This window comes from Tenrec ecaudatus, chromosome 12 (genome assembly GCF_050624435.1).
Source record: "Tenrec ecaudatus isolate mTenEca1 chromosome 12, mTenEca1.hap1, whole genome shotgun sequence".
Classification (NCBI taxonomy): domain Eukaryota; kingdom Metazoa; phylum Chordata; class Mammalia; order Afrosoricida; family Tenrecidae; genus Tenrec; species Tenrec ecaudatus.
The window spans coordinates 64,837,630-64,860,234 of NC_134541.1; the positions used below are offsets into that span (position 1 = coordinate 64,837,630).

General features: G+C 38.7%; 1 pseudogene; it reads right to left on the reverse strand.

Moving 5' to 3' along the window:
• Nucleotides 1-981: 981 nt before the first annotated feature.
• LOC142422696 (neuroepithelial cell-transforming gene 1 protein pseudogene) lies at nucleotides 982-21,766 on the reverse strand (annotated as a pseudogene).
• Between the last annotated feature and the right edge of the window lie 839 nt (nucleotides 21,767-22,605).

Consider the following 22,605-nt stretch of genomic DNA (forward strand, 5'->3'; position numbering starts at 1 on the left):
TGTTCCCTTATTAAAATCTAAACACAAAAACCTATCACCAATCATTCTGCTTTCCCTCTTGATTTTCAGCCCATGCTAAAACTTCCAACTCAGCCTTTAAGGTGGTTTGCATTCAGTATTCTACACTATAAAGAGTCATTTCATATGTGTCCACCACCCTAAAATGCTACACGTTAATCATTGCGATTTTTCTTAATCAACTCAAAAGCATTATGACTTGGTTTCACTTGGTAAAGTTAATATGATGACATATCTGTATGTATAGATGTATATACATACACACATTTTAAATTGAAGGAGTAAAATACTTTAAAGAGATGTTGATTAGAAAAGGCATCAAGTAAAAGTAAAATAAAACATTAAAAGTGATTTAATAAATAATTAAATAATTGGCAGGTCAAATGAATGCAAAACAAGGAACGGGCAGTGAAAAAATAAACAAACATTAAGCATTCCTGTTGATAAAATGGACAACCTATCAAGTTTTGTGGTTTGTTTTCCAAGAAAGATACATCTCAAAATATATTTTAAAATACTGAAAAATATATCTGCTATGTAGATTTTATGTGTCAATGTGATGATCTCAAATTTGGCATGCAAGTTTACTCAAAGACATTCCAGTATTTGAAAAAATTAGAATTTTGATCAAATATTGTAAATAGCACAATTGGTTGGTATTGCAAAGTCATGATGAATCCAGAATTAGGAAAAAACTCATTTTATGTATATTTCATTTGATCAAAGACACTAGACTTGCATGTGATAAATAAACCAAGAAAATCATATTCTGGGGGGAAAAGATTGCAATTATGTAGCAGGCATTAAAAATAAAGAACAGTAACACAAAACTAAAAATATAGAAAATATTAAAAGGGGTACAAAATAGCCTCTACAATACTTCCATACCAAAACCACCAACAAGAAAAAAACGTGCACATTTATAAATAAACAGTCTCCCCATTAGTGAATGCACACTTTTCTTTATTCCAAAGCCTCTTCCCATTTGCCACTCACCTGGGCTCTCCCCTTGCTTCCGGGAGCCCAGGGTTCGGTTTGCTTGTACACCCTTGCTGTCTGCAGCTGCACGCTGGACCCACATTCGGAAGCACTTCGAGCCATTTCTATTTGAAGAACACTAGGCACAGTTGAACCCTTCTCTGGGCCTTGTCATTGATGCAGACAAGCTGTTCACCTCACACTCTTTGTAGAGTTCTGGCAAATCCTTGAGCTCAGTGGGAGGTTGGGGGGGGGCAGGTAGCCTCCTGGAAATTGATCAAATAACAATTGAACCACTGCTTCTTAGGGAACACATCATTGCCTTACAGTGTCTGACTTTAGCCTTGGCAGGGGGGGGGCGGGGAGTGTCATCTTGGAAGCAAACTGGAAAGATATTTTTAGCTTTATATGAGTTACTGAACACCCTTCAACAGGACCCGCCCATCCTCACATTTCTACCCTGCAAATCCTCCAGCACTAGTCTCACGTGCTACAGGTAAACCTGGGAAGAGTGGCGTTCATTCCTCATAACAGGTGGAATCCAGACCAAGATGTCCTGAAACAGGAAAAGGTAAAGTTATGTCTACTTTGATCCTTCAGTTCCTCGTGGCAAAGAATCAATATATACTTGCTTCAATTCTAAGAGCCTTCTGCGTTTTCTCCCGACTTTACAGTCTGTCATAGCAATCCTGGCATTCTGATTGACCTTTCTTCACGTTGGCATCAAAGGGAACTCCTTGAATTATCAGTAGAGCTCCTTCTAGAAGCTGAACATCAGGATGGTCTTTGGGAGCATGTCTAAGAGTTTGTTTGCTCAGTAAATGATATTTGATGAGGTGACTTTGAGGAATATTTAAGAAGCCCCAGAGATCTAGTTTTAGACTGCAAGGAGACTCAAGACATTTCTGGAGGAAGTCTTGGCTCTTGGATCTTGAATCTGTTTCACAATTTCATCAGGTTTCATTGTTTCTCTTATTGAAGCCAATAGATCTTCGTGCAGAGATCTGGAAGTGTCCAGAAAGGTGTGAACTCTGCTTCTGACATAATGGATAACTTTAACATTGGATCATGGTAGGCCTTTCTTGCCAGTTGAGATCCTCAATTAAATCCTGATAACCTTCAGGCATTTCATCCTGTATGTTGCCATCTGGTGCTTGACTCCTTCATGTCGTCTAGCCTCTCAGACCAGAGAACACTGCTTCTTCTTTTGGTGGCCGTGGGACTCTTGACCTACTGGATGAATCCTGGGCCGGAGCCGGGGATCTGCTGTCACCACGAAAAGGGAATGACTATTGTTTGACCAAAGCATCTGACTGCTCCAGGTCGGCCTCTTCTCCTGCTTGGTCCTTAAGATCAAGGCTGCTAAGACTTACAACCTTACCATCTTTCTCTCTTTGTTTTCTTTTCAGCGTGAAATCCTGGTGTGGAGCAGATGTTAAAAATGTGGAAGAACTACCTCTTCAGAGGGACTAGCTCTTAATTGTAGGCTGTAATCAGTGTGGAGGCCTACGAAAGGATCTTAAGGCCATTCCTTGAATTTTAATCCAATAAAAATCAGCATTTTACACAAGAGATCCCTGTGTGGTGAAAACAGTTATGTGAGAAGTTGATAGCTCACATCCATGCCGAGATTGGAGGGCTCTGTCCCCCATAGGGCTTGTCAGCCCAAGGCTCAGTGGCACCAGAAGTAGAGGACATAGGCCTGGAGGCTGTGCCTCAGGGGCTGGGGCTGCTCTGGTTCTTTGACATGGAAGAGGAGGCAAGGGAGAAGACAATGGGCAGATGCCAGGGAGACCCTGAGGAGTAGGTTCCTGTCAGGAGAAAGCAAGCACTGCCACCACCATCCTGGTTCGAAAATGCAGTTTAGAATCTTTTCTCCGTTTATCATGATGTTTTCTATTGGTCCAGTTGTGAGAATTTTTGTTTTCTTTACATCCATGTGAAGACTGCAAGCCTTGACCATTATCAGTAAGGGCTTCACGTCCTGCTCGCTTTCAGCAAGTCATATTGTGTCGTGTGCATGTCCTCGGTTGCTCCTGAGCCTTGCTCCAAGCCTGATGCCACATTCTTCTTTGTATAAGAGACTTCTCTTATGATGTGCTCAGCATACAAGCTGAATGAGCATGATAATGGGCTAGAACCTGGTCACACACCATTCCTGATATTAAACCGTGCAGTATTTCCACAATCCAAAGGCGTACATTCTTCTTCGCTCTTCCTTATTCAGTGTCCAACTTTCACATGCATACGGGTATGAAACCTATCACGACTGTGCTGTGTCAGCTCCACTCGCTCTCAGAAGCACCTGGCTATTCTTTCTTAACACTTGAAAGGGATCTTGCAGAGCAGGTCTCTTTATGCACGAATGGTTTTGAATTGTTTTGATTGTGGCTTCCATTAGCATTGATTGTGGATATAAGCAAGATAAAATACTTGACCACTTCCATCTTTCTCCTGTTAGGCAGCTTAGCCTAGGGAACTGGGAAGTCCATTTACGCATGCCCAGGAGAGCCAGCATAGAACAAAGCTGGATTCCCCCCCCCGCCCCCCCGTGGGCTCTGATGGGCATTACACCTGGAGCAGCCCACCTGGGCCAGGTGATTGCAATTCAGCCAATGGGATCGACCTGGGGTCATTCACCACGCCTCCCCTGGGAACCCTGGAAACCTAGACCGGAAGGGAGAGGGGCTGGTCTGGTTGTCTTCGTGGGAAGAGAGAGATCCTTGCTTGGCTTGGGGCAGTCTCTGCCAGGCCGCATGGTCAAAGGAATCCTATGGGTGCCGCGTAAAACCTGAACCTTCTTTTAACTCTCATTAAATTCACTTGGATCACGAGCCCGGCTTTGGCGTGAAATCTTTCTTGCGTGGAGCCAAGGACCGAGGCTGAAATCTAGCCAGGAGAGAGAGACCTTACACTCCTATTTATGAAAATGTTACCTATTGGTTCATTTGTGAATATTTTGGTTTCCTTTGCTTGGAGTCGCAATGCATACTGAAGACAGCAATCCTTGATCTTCATCAGAAAGGGCTTTAAGTTCTTGATTTCAGCAAGCGAGGCGGGTTACTTGCATATAGCAGGCGGTTACGTTTTCCTCTAATCTTGATGCTTCATTCTTTTGCACAGAGTGCAGCATCTGAGATGGTTTGCACTGCATACAGATTGAATAAGTATAATGAATGGATACAATCTTGATGCACACCTTTCATGAATTTTCAACCACTCAGCAACACCTTCTTTTGTTTAAATTACTGCCTCTTGGTCCATCTGCAGGTTCCATACGAGGCCAAGGAGCTCTTCTGGAGTTCTCATCCTTTTCAATGCTATCCATGTGTTTTTTTATGATACACAAACCATATGCTTACTCTCTTCCTCCTATATGACTTAAGGAGAGAGACTTAGCTACACGTCTCCAGATGATGTAGGGAGGCATCGATGGTACAGAATATCTTGACGAACATGAGCCCAAGATTTAATGAAGAAATTAACTTTTATTATGTTAAGGATATTATTTTGAGGACTAATGTGCACTTGAGTCACACTATGGTAATTTTCATCACCTCATACACATGCAAACGTTGGACACTGAATTAGGAAAACCAAGTAAGAAGTTGTGCATTTGAATTACAATATTGGCTAAGAATGTTGTCTCTATGAATAAGAATTGACTCTACGGGTGTGAGATTTTTATTTTGTGTTTTAAGATTATTGTAAGTGTCATGAACTATGAGAAGAACAAACAAACCTGTCTTGGATGATGTACAGACAGAAACTCCTGAGAAGTGAGAATAGCAAAACTTCATCTCACATAATTTGGACATGTTCTCAAGAGACCGGTTTCTGAAAAGAGACATCATGCTTGGTAAAGTAGGAAGGCCATGAAAAAAGAGCAAAACCCTTAAGAAGATGGATGACACAGTAGCTGGAACAATTAGCTACATGACAACAATTATGAGATTAGTTCGTGACTGGGCAGTGTTTTGTTCTATTGTACATACAGTCACTGTGGGTTGGAACTAACTCATGGCATCTAATAACAAGAGCATGTTGAGATCCTAAGATTTCAGCATATGTTACTATAGCAAAGCTTAATATATCTTAATTTAATATGATACCTGGTAGAGGTCTTGAATCCCATGGGCATTTTATCTCCATGAACTTGATCATTTGCTGAAAGTAATTATGTTATCTTATTGGAATGTTGAACAGAGCCTTCTGGGTGATGAATTGCCGATAGGGGAGTCTGAAATGGCGATGACCATTTTGTAGCCAGAAATGAAGACAAACTCATAGTAAGGCTGCCATAGTGAGAGACAGTAGAGAGAGAAATGGAATTGGATTCTTAATGACATCATTGAGCTTTCCAATTAAAAAAAAACCCTGATGAATATCCTACATCTATCAAAATAAACAAGACCGTAGAGCATGCTTTATTATTTAAGTCGACTAAGCACGATTTTCTATTACCTGCAAATGAACACATCTTAATAAATAGATATGTATTACAATCATCCCTATTTAACGATGAGAAAGGAGAGCTGAGCAGAGTTAAAATGAACTGCCTGACATTAAACAGATGGTAACTAGTCATACCACAAGTGGAAGTCTAAACTTTCCAACTCCAAATTCTAATCTTTAATAATTATGTGTTTTGATGGTATTGTTCCTCACTCTGCTCTTCTGACGCTCTGTTATTGAATGGCAGAGACAAAACTCAAGGAGCAAATGCAGCCTTATTCCCAAGATACTATTTTTTTTCCTCCAAATCTTATTTCTATTTTCAGTGAGTTAAACTAGAAAATTGAACCCCTTTCAAGTCCTGAGCATAATAGAGGGGCATTTATTATCCTTGAATGACGACATTCATAATAACAAGGCCTAGTGATTACTAGATTTTATATCAATGGCCTTACTCAAGAAGGACCATAGAAAGTGCAACATGCGGCAGAACCAGTAAATGTATTATTCAAAACAAGCATCAACTCTTTCTGATGAATATCAGGGCAATAGTGTTTTTTGCCAACTGGGGAGAGGGTACCCAAATAAATGATCTATTGTACTTCATAAAAATTAACCCCAATCTTAAGTTTGGTATGTTAAACAAAAATTAAACATTTTATTTGTAGAGTGTCGAGTAGATGTAATATGTTTAAAAGAATATATGTGTCTGTGGCAGTCTCTGTATATTTAGCATAAGATGATAGAGATAGGTTTTATGTCACAGTTTTTAGACTTTTGCTGCTAGCCGGAAATCTTGGAATGTAAGAAGAGGGCAACAAGAGGTGGTCAGAGGTTATATAAAAGAGTTAAAATGAACTAAGCAGGTACCTTGTGCATATAGAGACTCGGAATTCACAAGATTCGTATGTCAAAAAACTTGCTCAGGAACCAAGCTCAGGGAACAGAAAGCACCGGCAAGAAGGGCAAATGCAAACAGGAAAAACAGGAAGAAGTGGGGATGGGGGATCGATGCTACAGTGTGGGGACTGTAATTAATGCCTTGGGGGAAAAAGTGTATAAATTGTCTAATGGAAATTGGATTTGCTCTGTAAACTTTCATCCAAATTACAATAGAAAACAAACGCAAAATGCCATGTTGAGAGACACAGCTTTTAATTAAATATGTTTTTAAAAGTTAATTCTTCAAAATAAAGTAAGAAAGGATACACCCAAACTCTTTTGCCTCCCTTCCATGGTAATCATATTAATTTTAATTCTTGGTATTCATTCTCCCGTAAAATACATCTGAAAGAAAGAATAAGTAGGGGCACTTTTTATATTTGATAAGTGAATGAAAAAAAATCGAAGAATCATAAAGTGTACGTTCCTTAGGGTCCTCCAAGCTTGCATAACACAATGCAGTTGCTTGGAGAGTTTGCTCTTTGTTCTTCAGAAGGAACACAAATGAGCCACTTCCCCCAAAACAAGAACAAGTCACTGCTGCTGATGGCACGTCACTAATGCCTACTGCCTTCTTAGGGCACCCAGTAGTCGGTGAATAAATGTTGACATTTCTCCTTTTGTCTTGGAATTGCATTTTGATCTTTGACCAAAACACATTGTTCCAAGAATTGCATTTCTATATTTATGCCTAAACAATGCAACCAAAAAAGTGTTGTAGTGAAGCATTAGTCTGTTTGAAGTGAAATAAATGTGTTTTGTTGAAAAGCAGAAGGATTTGCAAATTGGAAGAAACCCTAAAATTCAGGAAGGAAGCTCTCGTGTCACACATTGCAAGAAGAGAGTAAGCTTTCTATTGTGAGAAGTGAACAAAGGATGGTGTTCCCAGGTACAGGGGTACACGGTAAAGAGTTACATGTGGGGAGTTAAGTGGCCGTCTTCATGACAGGATCATTTCTATATTTTAACATCTTCATCAATACATTTTCTTAAATCAAGCCTATGTTCAGCAACATCTTTTAACAAACAATTCATCACACAAGCTCAAATCATGACCTTGGTTTCCTTTGAGTTACAAGCAGCTAAACCTTTTCAAGAAGCTGAATCAGCTATTCTTAGGAGCAGGAGCAGAGATCTTAGAAAAAGCTGCAGTTTGAATCAAAATGGTGCTTACTTTAGATGTGGACAGTCATTTTACTCATGCCGAAGGCCTTGGTTTGGGGGTTCACATGTAAAGCTCTCTTTCTTGAACAAATATCTACCCCTCTTGACATAAATCACCAACAAATAGTTACTCATTCTGTGCAGACACTTACTACTGTGGGGATGGCTGATCGATGTGCGGAGTTCTGGCCCAGATGCTACCTCTGCTAGTAAAGGTGATTGGGCACCATCTGATGTTACCTTGCTTCATGCCTGATCTTCCAGACGAGATGGTTCTTACTGGGTTTAAAGAGTTTTAAACCAGGCCATAGTAGAAGGTTGACTCGGCATTCCCAAAGGTCATTTCTTAGAAATAAATACCATTGTACTTAGACAAATTCGTTCTTCTAAATGTGTATTTTTTGCATGGAAAGATGCCTCACATTTGTCTGTGGCAATTAAATGGGAAATAAAGTGCACAATACATGCAACCAGATCTATATTAAAAAAATATAATGATTAAAAAGAAGAGTCAGGCTCGTGGAAGACTGTATCCCAGGCCTGATAATTTGAGGTATGCAACTAAAAATACCAAAGAAGGAAGAGATGATCATGAAGGAAACGATATAGATATAGAAGGCCTTTGGGCATAACTTTCATAATGTCTCATTTTACTGTTCCAGAGATGTTTATAAATGGCAAGAGTTATTTGTAATAACACAAATTTCCATTGGTTGAGCTAGGAGGAAATCAAGTGATAGTTTATTATCTAAAGGAATTTTAGGAAAGGAAGCTAAGGAATTCTGTTGAACTGCCAATTATGTTATCAGCCAGTTGGGCCACAGTGGAAGATCGATCACGAATAGGTTTTGCTAATTGTAATATGCCATATCCATTATTGATCACTTGACTCCAACTCATAACGACCCTAGAGGACAGGCTAGAACAGATTCAAGGAGTTTGCAGACTATAAATCTTTATAGAAGCAAACGGCTTTATCATCATTCCATAGAGCAGATGCAGGTATAAGTCACCACCAAATCACTTAGCAGTTTAATGCTTAACTCATAAATTTTCATGGATTCTTTGTTTTTTTGAAATGCCATAATCGTGAATAATACAAAATGCATATTTTGAAAAATACTCAGATTGCCTTCCTCAAGTTTGCAAGCTCAAGCAACAAGTTCAACTTGTGGGATTAAGGTAGCTTTGTGAACTGGAAGCTTTCAAGGACCTCAATAGAAATAACAGTGTAATCAGCCTGATGAGGAGAGTCAGGAGTGTATTTAGACAATTGTGGGAAGGGAAATTACCTGAATCCATTGAGGAGTGGAGTGGTGAGGCTTACGGTAGCTGCTCTATTTTGTCTAATATCTGAAGCTGTCCGAGAAGCCCATATTACATACGGCTACTGGAAGAGAGAAGGTGGTGAACACAGAATGGAGTACAGTAGACCATGAGCAATTTTATATGTAAAAGGTTCTCTAAGATGGTATCTGCAATGCTTTCTGTCAAGTTTTGCAGCGGCTGCTCTGACTCTGAGAGGAAGGGGGCAAGCTCTAGACATGGAAACCAGCTGTAGACACTCTATTGAGAATAACTTAGATCCTGTTGTGTCGTCCTTGTTTCTATGTAAGAACACCTAATCCATTCCAAGAAACTTTATGCACAAATAAATAGAAGCCCAAATGATTGTAAAACCAAACCAAACTCACTGCCAACAAGCCAATTCCAGTTCATCGTGGTGATCCTCTAGAGAGTACTTAAGGCTGTACGTCTTTACCGGAGCAGGTAGTGTCCTACTTCTACCTTTCAGCAGTTGGAGGGTTTGAATCATCCAGCTTGTAGTTAGCCTAATTCTTACCAGCCAGCATCACCAGGGCTCCCCAGAAATGATAGCTATGGAACCCTAAAGCAGGAACATTAATCAAATTTCTTTTAACATCAGCCTTTGATCTTCTCGGGTCAGAGAAAATGGATCAAGCTCAAAGCTTTAAAAATATTCGCATGAAAATTGAGCCATGAGAAAAAGGTTAAGAATCCAAGCTCAATAATAGTTGCATCGACTTAAAAATTCCATCAATTTTATTTTATTTTACTTGACATAAATGGAAGGCTTCTGTAATTAAAGAGCCATTGATTTGTTAACCAAAATAGTCTACTTTGTTTGTAAAGTTTGGACAAGCTCATGAATGGAGCTAGTCAGTACCGCAGTTGAAGTAGCCTTTCAATCTAAATGATGTCTTTTAACTGAGCCTGAAACTTCAGGCTGGAGGCTAGATATTTCACTAAAGGTACTGTAACACCTCTGTCAAAAGACTCTAACTCAGAATATTTTGAAAACTTCTGTAACAACTGGGTTTGATAATCATAAGCCTTTTTGTCCTTATTTTGTATGGAAAAAAATAGATTTTTTGTTCAATCAATATTGGAGGAAAGGCCGTCAAAATTACTTAATATTTTTTACCTTTATACCAAGCTTTCTGGAGTCCTAGTGGCATAGTAATTATGCGTTGGGATGCAAACTATAAGGTCAGCAGTTTGAAACCACCAACCACTCCATGGGAGAAGGAGGAGGCTTTTAAGAAGAAAATGGCAAGGGCTCTTTTCCTGTGTTTTACAGGGTCACCACGAATCAGAACAGATTCTGTGGCAGTGAGTGTGGTTTTGGTTTATATCAGCATTTACATTTATTAATGAATGTTTGAAACTCTGCCTTCTGATTTTAAGTTGTGCCACCAGGCAACTGAAAGCTTCGCTCCAGGGTCCAGTAGATCATTAGGGTTGACTGAGGAGTCAGTTCTTCCACGGTTGCATTTTGAGAGCATTCCAGCCAGAGAGACTCATCATTCAGCACTATGTCAGACAATGTTTCACTTCTAGTAAAACATTTTTCTGACCATTTTTCTTCCCAGAAGTGGATCTCCAGGCCTTTCTTCTAAGTTGTCTTATTATGGAGGCTACACTGAAATCCATAATTTCGGCATCAAAATAATGCACAAGTCACCCCACTTTGACAAAATGATGGATGAAAGGTAGAATGTGGAATGTATATATTTAGAAAATTAGAAGTCATAAAAAATGATATAGAATATATATATCTCCCAGATATTAGTTAGCTGAAATTGACTGGCATTTGTTCTTTTGAATCAGATAATCAAATGGTTGTCTGAGTAACAAATTGAAGAGTAATGACATCACATTCATTGTTGAAACACATTTCAAAAGCTCTCCTAAAGTACAATGATGTTGGTGATATGATAACATCCATTCAAGATAATACAATTATTATTCAAATTTATGTACCAACCACTAATGGCAAGTTTGAGGAAATTGCAGAGGTTTATCAATTTTGGCAGCCTTATATTCACCAAATATGCAATCAAGATGCACTGATAATTGCTGTTGACTGCTATACTAAGAATTGGAAACAAAAAGAGGCTTCAATAATTGGAAGATGTGCCTTATGGTTGGTATAAGATGATGACAACACCAGATATCATAGGACACAATTTTGTATGTAAAACTAGTGACTTTGGAAAGCCCCCTTTTCAGTAACAGAAACAGTGGACATCACGGGAGGAAAAACAGAAATTAAATTCACTACATTTGAAGACAGGCAGTGGGGAAGCTCAATATCATCAGTTAGAAGCAGGTCAGTGGTTGACTGTAGCACAGACCAGTAACTATTCATGTGCAATTAGAAGTTGAAGCTGAAGGAAATTAAAACAAGGCCATGAGTCAAAATATGACTTGGAGCATATCCACCTGCATTTATAGTTTCTCGCAAAAGTATATTTGACATATTGAACATGAATGACGAAGGGTCAGTCAAGAAGTTTAGTGGCACTAAGGACATCATACATTTGGAAACCAAAAAGCAATGAAAAAAGGACAAGGGGGGCAGGGAAGGGATGTCTGAAAAAACTCTGAAGCTTGCTCTATAATATACAAAGGCTAAGGTGAAAGGAAAAATAACTGAAATAAAAGACCTGAACAGAAAATTTCAAAATGTGGTTTGAAAAGACAAAGTATTGTAATGAAATATGTAAAGACCTGAGACTAGAAAACTACAAGGAAAGAACATGATCGCCATTTGTTAAGCTGGAAGAATCAGATAAAAAAATCCAGCAGAGAATTGCAAGATTGAAAGTTACTGTATGAAAAGCAGTGGTTGGCACAGCAAGCACACCAAGAAGATTGACGGAAGGTACAGAGACACTGCTCCAACAAGAACTGGTCAACACGTGGGCATCTTAGGAGGTAGGAAATGATCAAGGACTCCGGGTGTTTAACAAAGAAATACAAGTTGCATTGAAAATACTGGCCAAAAAATAAGGCTTCAACAGTTGCCAGAATATCAATGTAAATCTTTCACAAGCACTGGCATCTATGTCAAAGATTTTGGCTAAGCAACTGAAAGAGACCACTATTTCTGTCCATTTCAAAGAAAGGTGATTCAACAGAATGTAGAATGTATAGAACAATTTCATATGCTAGCAACATATTGTTGAATATAATTAAAAAACTATTGAAGTAGTCCATGGACACAGAACTGCTAGAAACAAGGAAAAGGGAATATTATTTCTGAAATTAGATGCATCTTAGCTGAACCTGGAGTATACTTTAAAGATGTTTTACCTGTGTCTCTTTGACTATTCAAAAACATCTGACTGTATGGATCATAATAAATTACATAGAATGTTGCAAAGAAGGGACCTATATAAAATACTTAATTGGGTTCATGTGAAACCTATATGTAGAGCATGAGACAGTTGGTAGAAATGAACGAGTAGATGTTGTGTGATTTACAATTAGGAAAAGTGTACACGGGTGTTTTAACTTCCACTAGTCATTTCAATTGTATGCTGAGAAAATTGTCCTAGAAGCAGGATGATATGAATCCTGATGGTGGAAGAAGATTCACGAACAACTTGTGATATGCAACTAACACAATCTTGCTTACTGAAAGTGAAGGGGGTTGAAAGCACTTACTTATCAAGATCAAAGACTACAGTTTCCAGTATGGATGACACCTGAACATCGACAAAAATCCTTACAAATTGACCAATGAGAAATATCAAAGTAGATGGAGAAAATATTGAAATTGTCAACAATTTCATTTTACTTGGACCCACAACCAATGCCCAGGGAAACAATAGTCAAAATAATGAATTGTAGATCATTAGCAATTCTACTGAAAAAATATTTGTTTAAAGTGAAGACTAAGGTGTGCCTGACAAGATGTTTTCAATTGTGCCATATATCTGTCCATGTTGGAAAATAAATTAGGAAGACTGAAGGAGAAATGATGCACCTGAACTCCAGTATTGGAAAATAATATGGAATGTCATGAACTTCCAGAAGAAGGAATAAATCTATGTTGGAAAGTGTACAGCCAGAATGCTCCTTAGACATGAGGATGGTCAGACTTTGTCTTGAACTTTAGACGTGTTATCAGGAAGGATCATTCCCTGGAGAAGTTCTTGTTCTCGGATTCTTCAGCAATGACCATATGCAGCGTGAAGCCAACGGAACGTATGTTCTCTTTTATAAAGACAGAAAGAAGAGAATGACAAATGCTAAAATAAAACTTAAGTACCTTCTATGCAAAAAAAAAAAAACACAGAGAAAAAGGTGAGGCTTAGACCTTAGAGGTGTCTACATCGCCACACTCATGAATCCACTGTGGAGATAGCAAAAAATCCAAACCCACCGCCACTTACATTGCGTTAATTCCAACTCATACAGATCCTATATGGGGAGTCTAAGGTTATAAATCTTGACTGGAGAAAGTAGCCTCCTCTTTCATATGTGGAGTAATTGGTGGTTTCGTACTACTAACCTTGCGGTTTTCAGTGCTTACCGGACAGTGCCACTGTGGAAATGGGGAAGGCAAATGACTACCCAGATGACCCACATCCATGGTGCCTTGGAAAAGTAGAGGTCAATTAACCTCCATATCTCTTAGTGGTCCCCGAGTAATTTCTTAGTCTTCTATTCTGTAGGAAGTGAAAATGAAGAGGTTTGCTGAAAGGTGAAGAGATTCATGAACCAGGAGACACATTAGCACTGAAAGTGTGTGCTATAGCTTTCCAAATTGCACGAATAGTGTGAGGTTTTTAGAGTGGAATAAACACACATGTGCTCACACATACATGGAAATACAAGGCAGAGAGTTACAAAGGATGATTAAATTACATTATTTCCTGACAGTGTTAGGTCTTATTAACTAGAGAAAAAGTCCAGTGACACTCACAAGTGTAAGAAACAGCTTTATACCAAGAAGTAATTATATATAAAGAAAGCATCCCAGCCTAGTTCAACTAAAGTACATACGTCCAATACCAGTACATAAGTCTCTCTTTAGACTCACACAGCCATATGCAGTGATGAAGATGCAGGAAGATCATCTGCCAGGGGCCGCAGAGTCCTGCAGATCCAAGGTTAGTAGAAAACTTGCAAGGGACCAGCAACTTTTAGGGTGACCACCAGAGTCCCAGCAAGCAGGCAAGTGGAGCGGCCGAGAGAGCAGGCGTTTCCCGGGGTCCCCCTTAGGAGGAGGCCACACACCCCAGAGAGCACCATTAGGCTCCAACCTAATAGAGGTTGGACTCCACCCCTACACGTTCATACACCTTCAAGTTGGCATAAAACTATCTATCACAATAATATTATCATTTCTATTTTCTAATCCCCTGGAGCATGTTGACCACAATATTCTTCTTGTACCATGCCATACAAACACTCTCAACAAACATTTAAAAGTTTTAAAAGTTTTCATGGACATGTAATTCACAAATCATACAATGAAATGATTTAATCATATTAAAACTAATTGTGCAATCATTGCCATGGTCAATTTTAGAACATTTTCATCTTTCTTGCATTCATTAGCTACCCATTTTCCCTCAAGTTCCCTTTCCACAACCCTAAGACACTGTTTCTGTAGATTTATCTATAGTGCATTTCAAATAAAGAAAAACAGGAAGACAAAAGAAAGTGAAAAAACCTCACACAACAGCAATAACAAATAAAACAGAGAACCTCAATTTAAAAAAGAAGAAAATAATAAAAAATACCACAAGTTGAAAATGAATCAAAGGGAGTACAAATGATCAAGTTTCAAAATTTAACTTAATTGTATGTGTATTATTTCACTTGCCTATGCATTCTGTCTGATAGCAAAGCTGGCGACTTTATCTGCAGGTGGACCCTGAAAATGAATCCAGGGCTTTCACAGTCATCCATAGCAAGTCGGTGCTCAGAATTCGAACTCTGATGTCATTCCCTTCTCCAATGTTGGATTTTATGAGTTATAATCTTTGGATCATATAGATTGGTGTCCTTCTTCCATGCGGAATTAGTGGACACCTTATTTAGATGGCTACTTCTTTTAAGGCAGAGTTTGAAGACCCTAGATGTTATTCTTACTGATAGCTCAGCACCATCTGAATTCTTCACCACACGTTGCTACACCACTCATATCTTCAGTGATATTTTCATAAGGACAGTATTGGGTAGGGTCATGTCATAAGAACTAATTATACATAGGTAAGGGCTAAAATTAAGTTACAGCTCAAAATTAAGTCATATATATGCCCCCTGGTTCCTGTTAGAGATATTGTTATCATTTTGTTTGGGGACATTATAAATCATCCCTATAGCTATATGATATTTCACTTGATAGTGCCATTAATTTACTCAGTGATATAAAAATTAAAATACCACTGAGAAAAGGACATATATAGGATAGATTTCTGGACTAAAATACATGGATGGCTGACTCGTACAAATTAAAAATTTAAGGGATGGGACGCAGTTTACTCAGTCCATGAGGGTTGGAGTTTGGGCACAGTGTTCAGTAATGTCATTTCCAAAGGCAGGAGAATGCTTGCTGGACTAAGACGTGTCCTTAAAGAGAAAAGGAAGTATGAAAATAGAAACTGCATGCTAGACTTGAGTTGTCAGTTATTGGTCACTCTCAAAGCAAGAGATTGAAACTGAAGGCCAACAGCTTCCAAATCTATACCCTCACCTGCTGCTTCTCAGCCTAGAGTGATTCACCTAAAATCCAAAGGAGCATTTCAATTCCTTTAAACTGCTACAAGTTCATTTTAGGTAAGATTCAGTTCGCTTAGTGGAGTTGCCAAATTGGGTCCTTTTGGTGTGGTCTAAGAAGGTTACTGTGTGCCTCAAAAGGATGGAGTCTGAAGTCTTGGTTATCAGTATCACGTGGTCACCAATGAACAGGTTCAAAAGTGCTCAATGAGGAACACAATACTGGGCAGATTCTCCCCTGGGGAGTCTATGTAAGTAATGTTAAGAATTTCTCCCAATACCAGCTTGCCCCACATGTTGCTCCTGCCCCACATCTCTGGACTTGCATTATATTAGGGTTCACTGGGCACCTGTGAAGGAGTGTCTGTTGATTTGGGGGTCATCAGAGAACAATGTTATATGGAAGGAACAGTGTTCTTCACCTTCCCACAACATGAAAGAAAAACTGACCCTCGACGAGGTGAAGCCTCCTCAGCTATGCAATTAGGGGGGTGCTGTGTGGATCATGAAGGAAATGAGGCTGGGACAGCACCCCATTGCCTTGGGAGACCAGATTAGAGGATGATATGACCTTACAAAGATGCTTGTCTTTGCCTTGGCGTTTGAGCGTATAGAACGAGTATATTATATGTGCATTTTGTGACTGACTGACTTCACTCATCATAATGGTTTCTAGGTCCTTCCATGGCATGAGGTCTGTGTGGTCACATGCCTCTTTATTAGGGATGTATCATAGTCCCTTGTGTGTATAGACCAGAGTTTCTTCATCTATTCTCCAACTGTGGACATTTGGGCTGTTTCCAGTTCCTTGCTATTGTGAATTGTGCTGCAATGAACATAGTGGAGTCTATGTTTGTTCAGGCTGTATCTCTTACTTCTTTGGGGTTCGTACGCAGCAGATGTATTGCTGCGTCTTATGCTATTTATATCCCCAATTGTAGGCAGTGCCATATCACTTTCCGTAATGGTTGTACCTGCTCACAAACCCACCAGCAGTATATAGGGTGTCTGCCTCTCTGCACTCTTTCCAGCATTTGTTGTTGTTTGTTTCTTTGAATTGGGTCAACAAACATCTTCTAACAAACAGTCTCTTATCTAAGTAAAATCATGAATCTTACTTCTTTTAGTTTACAAGGAATTTAATTTGTACAACGAGCTGAGTTATCTCCTCAGAGGAACTGAAGCAGAACTTGTAGGTGAAGGATTCAAAATGGAATTTAATTTAGATTTAGAACACCAATTTTAATCGTGCCAAGGACTCAGGGCTGTTACTCAACACCAAAGTCTAAGAGCAGATTCAGTTCTTTGTTTTATGCAGGTATTACTTTACTTTTGACTCCCACTAAGATGTGTACGTCAATTCAGTCCCATCACGTTTTATCTTCAGTAATTGGGGGAGTATCTCGACACAGGAATACTTGGTTGGTGTTATGCAAGGACGGAAAGATTTGGTCTGGAAATTGCTGACTTCTAAATTATTAGCACAAGAGCCCACCAGGAAAACAAAGGTTTTCTTAGCAAAATGCTGGCATCACAGCCTTTGTCTCGAGGTTGTCACCATTAAACGTGAAAGATTGTTTGATGCTGCTGGGGTTGAGAATACTGCTCATTTTTTTCTTCTTCAGGAAAAGCCTTTGCTTCTCAGTTTGAAATTTTTCATGAATAATTGGAAACTGGGGAAATTGAAAATGTCTGGCTGTACTGAAGTGGTAAACATTCTTGGAAATCAAAACCTGCAAAACAGCAAATTTGTTTTGTTTTTCCTTCCAACAGTTTAAACATAACCCGGAAGGCAAAAAAAAAAGCAATAAACAAAACATAATCAAAATACCACAATGTCAATAGAATGTCTGTTCCATGCTCTATAAACTTTAGGGAAAGGGCTTATCCAGGTCTCTAGAGTCTGTTTACAATGCAATAACTATTATTCCAGAGAGAGTTGCCTACCTAGTCCAAAGACAATCCCTGTAGTTGACCCAAATAACTTTGCATTTTAATCAACACATTCACACATAGGCATTATATAGTTTCATTGATAACAGCATCCTATTTGCCTTATGAAGCCATTCTATTTACTTACTCTCTGGATCAGCTTGGTGTAATAAGAAGAACAATAGTAATAATGAGGAAGATGAGATGATAGCTACTTTTAAACAAATGCCAATTGGCCAGCCGTTCTAAATACTACAGTGCCTATGGTTTGAGTTTAAATTCACAATACCCTTTCAAATTTAGCCTGGTCATACAAGTGAAGTATTTGAAATTAAATAATCCTCCCTACCCTCCCACTCCTTCAAGACAGATCCTGTGACTGGAGCTGTGGTTAGACTCAATGTGTTTTCATAGAAGCTGCCAAATGCCTTCAGTGGGGGTGTTTTAACATCTAGAAGAGGCAATTGGACAGAATTAGAAGGAGAACAATGATAAAGCAAGGATGCATACCTTTTTATGAGAGTAGAGTTATATAATAATTATCTTTTTGTGATTAAAGAAAGTATATTGTCCTCTAGGTTCATCTGTTATCAAGTGTTTTGCAGATTCCTTTTTATTCTTCAATTTTGCATAGTATTCCATTGTGAGTATGCTTTCTATCTTTAAAAAAAAGCTTTTTAAAACTTTTCTATTAATGGTGGGGTAAGATAATATCTCATTCTTGCTTTGAGTTGTTTCTCTCCAATGTCTAATGATCATGATAATTTCTTCATGTTTTTTAGTCACCTGGTGAAGTGCGTATTCATGTCCTCTGCTCATTTTAAATTGAATTATGTATTTTTTTGATGTTGAAGTTTCATAAGCTTTAACAATTAGGCACTTGCTTAATATGCTGTTGCTATTTTTTCCCTTCAACTGGTGGATTCTCTTTGAATACTTAGTGAAATATTTCTATACACATTGGTCTATAATTTTAAGAAGTTTCAGTCATCTAACTTACTTTCTATTGTTCTGTGGTTTTCATTATTTTTGATAATGTATTTATGCCATGTATGAGAGCCCCTAAAATATCCCTTTTTATCATTGATGATACTTCTAGTTCTGAGTTTTACTTTTAGGTGTTTGATCCATCTTGAGTTCATTTTTTGTGTATGGTGTGAGATATGGATTCTGTTTATTTTTGCTGTATCTAATTCTGTTGGTACCATTTGTTAAAAAAAGTCACGTCTCCATTTAATATGTTTTAGCTCTTTGTCAAAGATCAACTGCTTATAGGTGAGTGGATTTACTTCTGAGTTCTAATTTCTGTTCCATTGGTCTATGTATTTATTGCTGTACCAGTTTCTGCCTATTTTGACAACTGTGGCTGTATATTAAGTTTTGAAGTGCGAGGCCTCCTACATTTCTCCTCTTCCTTAGTATGATTTTGTTTATCTTGGGTCTTTTTCCTTTCTATGTAAAGTTGGTGGGTAAGTTTTCCATGTCTTTAAGGAATAATCCTAGGATCTAGCATTGCATTATATGTGTAGGTAAATGTGAGTAATATTGATAGTTTCACAATATTAAGTATTCCTACCCATGTTGATATGGTCTTCCATTTAAGTATAGCTCGTTTAGTGTCTTGTAGTAGTGTTATATACTTTTCCTTGTATGGGTCTTTGTTTTCTGGATCTATTTATTTCTCAGTATTTCCTCTTTTGAGTAGCTATTATAAGTGGTATAATATTCTTGATTTTGTTTTCAGAGTTCTCTTTGTCAGTGTAAAGGAATTCAGCTGGTTTTTGTATGTTGATTTTGTGCCCTGCCTTTTACTGAATCATACAAGTGGTTCCAGCAATGATCTTTGGGATGTTCTATGTATAGAATCGTAGGAAACCTTTGCCAATTTAGATATTTTTAATTTTCATTTCTTTCCTTACACTAGCTAGGACGTCCAGGACAATATAAATAGGAGTTGTGATAAATGCAGTCCCTTGTGATTTCTGTTTCTAGGAGAAATGCTTTCAGTTTCTCTATATTGAGAGAAGTGTTGGCTATTAATTTTGTGCATATGCCCCTTATTATGTTGGAAGATTTTCCTTCTGTTTTTATTTTGTTGAGTGTTTTTAAATAAAGAATAGTAGTTGGATTTTGCTAAATATCTTTGCTGCATCAATTGATAAGATCATGTGGTTCTTTTTTTTTGCTTTATTTATAAGATGATTGCATTGACTTTCTTTCTAATGGTGTACCATTCTTGTATACCTGCTGTAAATAGTACTTCATCAGAATATACTATCGTTACTTGTTTAGTTGTTGAATTTTGTAGGCAAGGATTTTGTAGAGAATGTGTGCTTTTATGTTCATGAGTCATGGTCTCTAATTTTCTTTCTACTGATGTCTTTTCTTACTGTGTGTGTGTGTGTGTGTGTTTGTGTGTGTGTGTGAGAGTATGTGTGTTGGTTGGGGTTATGTTCCCTATATAAATGCATTCAGGAGTTGTCACCCTTTTCTACACTCTGGGATATTTTGAATGGCATTTTTGCAAGCTACAATCTGAATTAATCAGTGGAGCCCTCAAGACTGGACCTTTTAAAACTCTTGATGGAATTTGTTTAATGACCTGATAAATTTCTACTTTTGAAGCGGTTCCGTCAAGGTTTTCTCCTTCAGGCCATGTTAATGTAGGTAGGTAGTGCATCTTTAGAAATGTGTCCATTTCCGCCCCCCCGCACCCCCCCCCAATGTCAAGTTAGTTGGATTCTAGTTCTTAACAACAACGACAAAAACACTTTCATTCAACTGATTCTTACTCATGTTGTTATTGTTGTTAGGTGCCATCAAGGTGGCTCCAACCAACAGTGACCATGTGTAGGACAGAATGAAGCATTACATGGTTTGGAGGCATTTTCCCAATGGCTCCTATGCCCGAGCCCATTGACATAGCCACAACGTTAATCCATGTCACTGAAGCCCTCCTCTTCTTCACCGTTCTTCCACTTTACCAAACATGATGCCCTTCTGTAGGCACTGGTCTCTCCAGACAAAATGTGACCAAAGTATGTAAGATAAAGTTGCCATTCTTGCCTCTCAGGGGCACTCTGGTCTTATTTCTTCGAATGCAGATTGGTTTGTCCTTTAGCAGTCCACGATACTTCCAATATTCTTCTCCAGCACCACAATTCAAATGCAGCGACTCCTCCATGGTCTTCTTTATTCCGTGTCCAATGTTTACATGCATACATATCGTGCAATGGAGAATACCATGGCTTGGAACAGGCCCACCAAAGTAACATCCTTGCTCTTCAAAACTTTACAGAGCTCTCATGCAATATCTTCCTAATGCAATGTGTATTTTGATTCCTTGACTGTTACTTCCATGAGCATTGATCGTTGATTCACGCAAGATAAAATCCTGGACGTCCAGCTTTTCACCATTTATCAAGATACTAGCTATGGGTCCAGTTGTGAGGATTTTGGTCTTCTGTACATTGAGTTGTAATCCATCCTGAAGGCTGCATTCCTCCTGAAGGCTCCAGTCCTCCTCATGTTCAGCAAGCAAGGTGGTGTCATCTGCGTACCGCATGTTGTGAACAAGCCTCCTCCAAAGCTGATGCCTCACTCTTCTTCATATGATCCAGAGTCTTCGATGATTTGTACAGGATAGAGATTGAACAAGTATGGTGACAGGATACAACTCTTGATACGTTTCTTTCTTGATTTTAAACCATGTTCTATTCCTTTGCTCTGTTAATAAAACTGCCTCTCGATCCATGTTTTAGTTCCTCATGAGCACAATAGAATTCACATTTTTCTCATGCTTATCCACAGTTTATCATGGTGCACACAGTAAAATGCCTTTGTATAGTCAGCGAAACACAAGTAAACATCTTTCTGGTTTTCTCTGCTTTGAGCCAAGATCCATGTGATCTCAGCAATCACATCCCCTCTCTCAGGCTTTACAGCAGTCCTGTCACCATGATGACTCCTCTCCAAGAAATCATCACATTTCTAGTGCCCTCCGACCTGAGTAGCCCACCTGTTGGCAGTATCTCCGACAATGGACAATATTGTGCCTCCTTCGTTTAGGCTTTCCGTAGTTGAAAATGCCTTGAAGCTCTGCATAGGGTTTCCAGTGGCTTCTTTCTCTGAAGTGGGCAGCCCACTCCTTCCTGATTGTCTGTTGGGCCCGCTGAAACCTATTAACTTTGCACGCCCCTGCTGGCATCCAATATGCCAGTGACATAGCTTCTGACATTGACGCAACACACTAGCCACCACAGCATGAGAAGCTGACAGGCAGGTAGTGGGTTCGCACTCATAGCTCCCCTCTCTGTTGTGTTTCCGAGGCTGCAAATCGCTGGGCGAGCATAGAGCCTCATCTTGCTCCTGGGGAGCAGTTGGTTGGTTTGACTTGCCATACTTGTCAGTGCTCTCCGGATAGCACCACTAGAGACTTGTATTCCATTACGATCTTTTTATTTCCATTTGCTCAGTTGGGATGCCATCTATTTATTTTCTTATTTCTGCTATTTGCATTTTCTCCTTTTTGTTTATTAGATTGGATAGTGATTTGTCAATTTTATTAATTCTTATAAAAGAACCAGTTTCTTATTTTGTTATGTGTTCTATTGTTTTCTGTTTCATTTATTTATGCTTGACTCTTAATTATTTTCTTCTGGAGGATATAAATTCATTTTGGTTTTTCTAATTATTTGAGATGTTCAGTTAAATTGTGATTTAGGTCTTTCTTCTTGATGTATGTGTGTTTGCTATAAATTGCCATTTATAGCAAAAATTCAAAATGGCTGCACTGCATGAGGTCACTTGTTCCTTGTTAGTTTTTCCACTGTTTTCAACTAGTAACTTCTCCTAGTCCGTATGTGATTCACTTCTTTGCAGTTTATTTGGAAGCTTAAGTTTCCATCTGTACCTCTTTCCTTTGAATTCTCATTCGCCCTCTTGCCTGAAGTCCAAAATTTGATATTTTGAAGTGTGAGAGGAGGCAGAGAGGAGTGTAGATGAAGAGGTTCACATTGATGTTGTCTGTTCTTTTGATGTGATGCAGATGCCATCTCCGTATTGCCAGCCCTCTCT